This window comes from Mirounga angustirostris, unplaced genomic scaffold (genome assembly GCF_029215605.1).
Source record: "Mirounga angustirostris isolate CCGP_5_RB_7025 unplaced genomic scaffold, mMirAng1.0.hap1 SCAF_2, whole genome shotgun sequence".
Taxonomy (NCBI): Eukaryota; Metazoa; Chordata; class Mammalia; order Carnivora; family Phocidae; genus Mirounga; species Mirounga angustirostris.
The window spans coordinates 139,568,535-139,571,428 of record NW_026991710.1 but is presented as its reverse complement, the minus strand read 5'-3'; positions in this window follow the sequence as shown (position 1 = coordinate 139,571,428).

Genomic DNA, 2,894 nt, shown 5'->3' with positions numbered 1-2,894 from the left:
ATCAGACAAGGTTACTGGTGCTGTGGTCGAGCCTCCCTCGGTCGCAAACCCCTCCTCCCCTCCTCCCCCTCCCCCACCCCCGGCACTCCCCTTTATTTCCATAAGCAAATATTGGTGAAATAAACCATTCAAGCGTGCGGTAACTTAGTGGCAGTCTACTGGGGAAGCGCCTAGGAGAGACTGACTTAAATTCAATCTGGAGGTGGAGAGATATGTAAAACAAGGCAGGGCTCGGCCCCCTCCCCTCACCATTTGCATCTGTTTAAACTTTGCATTGCCCATATTGGTCCCACATGCAGAAACCAATGGAAATGACAGGAAGTCTCTCTTTTGTCCTCTTCAGAAGGAATTCTGCAGCTCTGACTTAAGACTCCCAAATACTTTGTGGCAGAACATGTGCTGAAATGCTTTCTCTTTACCAAACCCACTGCCAAGTGGTGCCTATTTATTCCAGATCTCTAAATTGCTTAATCTCTGCGGGTTTCTATCAATATCAACATTCCTGGGGGTTTAGAGTGTTCTGAAACTTTCAGAAATGTTTATATTTTTATTTGCAAAGTGCAATTTAAAAAGTAATGGGGATCACTTTCATCTGCAATACCATCCAGGATTTTTTAAAAAGGAAGTTCAGGAAAGCCACAAACTCATGAAATCTGTGTTCTGTTAAAAAAAAAGTATGTGTAGTGGAATACCGGGCTAACATATCACAGACACAGAAATGAGACGTGGAGAAAAGAGTTCTCAGTTCATCTCCCACTGAATTTGGAAGACGCGGGAACAGCCTAGTGTTGTCGCTCGCACACCTGCACTGAGCTCTTTTATAAGCATTTCCTTGTCATATGTAGCTGTTATAAATGGAAATCGCTCTACTTACTATAAAGTGAACCAAAAGGATAGTATAGATACACTCTGGAATACAAGTGGAACCAAAATACCAAATCTAAAGCGTGCGCAACTTGTTATAAGTGGCAAGGCATTCCAGTGCATTTTCTTTCTCTAGGTTCAGGTAGTTGATACACAGCCTTGGGCTTTCGGAGATTTGAAATCAATGCATAATTCGTCCTAATGTTACAAGTCACTCTGTAAAATTCCTTGCCTGCCTAGTTATGCATCCACTTTATAACAGGCAATAGCATACAGAGATTCTTCAAATCACTTAAAATCCAAAGACTATTTGCCCATTGGGTGACTGGAAACATAGTGTTAAAGGATACTACATTCCTGTGCTGTATGTGTACATCGCTCCACAAAATCAATGGAATACAGGAGTTTGGACTCATGACATAAAAATGCACCGGGAAGGGGTGCCAAGATGGCTCAGTCGGTTAAGCATCTGCCTTCAGCTCAGGTCATGATCCCAGGGTCCTGGGATCCATCCCTGCATCTGGCTCCCTGTTCAGCGGGGAGCCTGCTTCTCCCCCCCTCTCTCTCTTTCTCAAGTAAATAAAATCTTAAAAAAAAAAATGCATTGGGGAGTCTGGCTGACTCAGTCAGAAGAGCTGTGACTCTTGATCTTGGGATCATGAGCTCGAGCCCCACACTGTGTGTGGAGATTACTTGAAAATAAATAAACTTTTAAAAAGTAGTAAAAAATAAAAAATAAAAGTGCATCATGAATAACAAAGGGTTTGTTCAAATTGTCACTTCCCCTTCAAACTTCTAGTGTAGCATATTAGAAAACAACAAGCTAACAAAATGGAGTGTTAAATCAAGCAAACCAACAGGAGACCAATATAGATTTTGACAATATAAGTTCAGGCCACCTTTAAGTATATTCAAAGGTAGAATAGTGAGTTTTCTTTAGGATAAAATAGTGACTACCACAGACTGCATATATCGATTAAAATTGTTTATATTTCATTACCAGATGATAAACAATGAACTCCTAGAATATGGCCAACAAAAGCCACGCACTGTGGAAGATATAGTTATATGACATCTCCATCCATCAGGATACAATGAAGTGTTGTATTTCTCATATAGCTACTTTGGGGCGTCAGGCTGGCTCAAGTAGGTAGAGCATGGGACTCTTGATCTCAGGGTTGTAAGGTCAAGCCCCATACTGTGTGTAGAGATTACTTAAAAAAAAAAAAACAACTCTGTCATGTAACTATTTTGAACATCAATTTTCTTATTTTAAAAAATTTATATAAAATACCAGGTTTTCTACCTGTAAGAGTTATAAGATAATGTATTACATTTACAAAACTTAAGACATTATTTATTTATATATTTAAATAGTATTCTTTCCAAAACAACTTAAGGAAGAAGATGATGGTGGTGATGGTTATATTTAAGCAGTTGTTTTGGGTTATGCAGCAATAAAGTGTTATAAAGTCGATGGGCAAACTGAAATGCTAGACATTGAAGGACAATGACATGTGACCCAGCATTTTTAAGGAATGTGGGTCACCAATGGTGGTAAATCATTCATGTTAGTATTGAATAACCAGACATGGAGAAATCTCAGTAGCAAAATGATTAGTGAAAACAATGCAAATGGCTCTGCAAACAGTGCTTGTAGCTGGCAACTAGATGAAAAGGATGAATCATCTTTGTTTATGTGAACAGAAACCCCACTTCCACCCCACCTACAGCACAGGTTAGGCTCCTTTGAGTGAGCAAAGCACTGTCCTTCTGGGCCAGGTACCAGACTAAGTGCATTACTTATATTACTTTACTTAGTCCTCCCCGAAACACTTTGAAGTACTACTCCCTGTTTATTGGATGAGAAAATTATCAACTAAAGAGGATGTGGTCTCCAAGGCTACACAATTGGGAAGAGGAATAGAAGGAATTCAAAGTTCATGAACTGAGCTCTCAGCCATTTTGCTTTCTTCCCCCCTTAGGCCCAAAGCCTGGTTCTTATGTTAATGGCCTCTTGAAGACATTAC